This window comes from Cynara cardunculus, assembly GCF_001531365.2.
Source record: "Cynara cardunculus var. scolymus isolate 2C chromosome LG 5, CcrdV1, whole genome shotgun sequence".
Taxonomy (NCBI): domain Eukaryota; kingdom Viridiplantae; phylum Streptophyta; class Magnoliopsida; order Asterales; family Asteraceae; genus Cynara; species Cynara cardunculus.
The window spans coordinates 34,789,216-34,790,389 of record NC_037532.1 but is presented as its reverse complement, the minus strand read 5'-3'; positions in this window follow the sequence as shown (position 1 = coordinate 34,790,389).

The following is a 1,174-nucleotide window of genomic DNA, read 5'->3' as shown; positions in this document are numbered from 1 at the left end:
TCATATGATCATATATATATATATATATATATATATATATATATATATATATATATATATATATAACACATAAAAGGACAAAGGAATTGGCGACGGATTTGTGAATCCAGCCGTTAGACAGTCCATCAACACCCCCACACAAACATCTACTCACCAACAGTTGCACCGATGCTTCCATACACCCTTTTTATAATATTTAATTATTATTTAATATTCTTTTAATAAAATCACATATCATGATTAGAGGTGAGCAAAGACGATACCTGATCAAAATTTACGAAATCAAAACTGACGGTTTTTGAAATGAAGAAACTGGAATCGGTTACACCGGTTTTTTATATTTAGGAACCGGTCTCGGAACCGTTTGGAACTGGTACCCGGTGTCTAAATTTTTTCTACCAAAGGTACAAAATAATAAGACAAAATAAAATAGTAATTTAAAAAAAAATACAATTTCATTAAAATATAGGCAAATTGAATGCAAAATTAACGTATTTTAACTTGGTTTCTATTTGGGGTAACGTACTTTCAAAATTTTCATTTTGGTACCTAAGATGTAAAATTTTAAAACATTTAAGTACTCGGGTAATTGGTTGAAGCATTAACCGGTTACCATGCTTATGTGGCGAGTGATATAGTATCCAACTCAGTATTATTTGCTGACATGAATATATTAATCTAAAATTAGTTTTTATGTATTGTGGTTTATTAGAATAAAGAGTTAATGATTCAACCGGCTACCCGGGTAATTGAATGTTTAAAACTTTACATCTTAAGTAAAAAATGAAAGTTTTGAAAATATGTTACATAAAATAAAAATCAAGTTAAAGTACGTTACTTTTTCATGTAATTTGCCCTTGAAATATATAGGGGGTTTTAGTAAAAAGAACTAAATGAATTTGATTTGTAACATATGATAAAATATGTAATGACACTACCAATAGAGTGCAATCACTTTTTATTACCTTAAAGAATCATATATCGGTTTAAAGTGTGTGTGTGTATATATATATATATATATATATATATATATATATAGGGTATATTTCTTTTACAACCTTGTGCATTTATACAACCTTTGCAACCCAATTAATTGAGATATTTATAGAAATGATTGGAGTTCATTTATTATGATTTGAATATTTATGGAATATGAATAGAGTTTATTAATTAT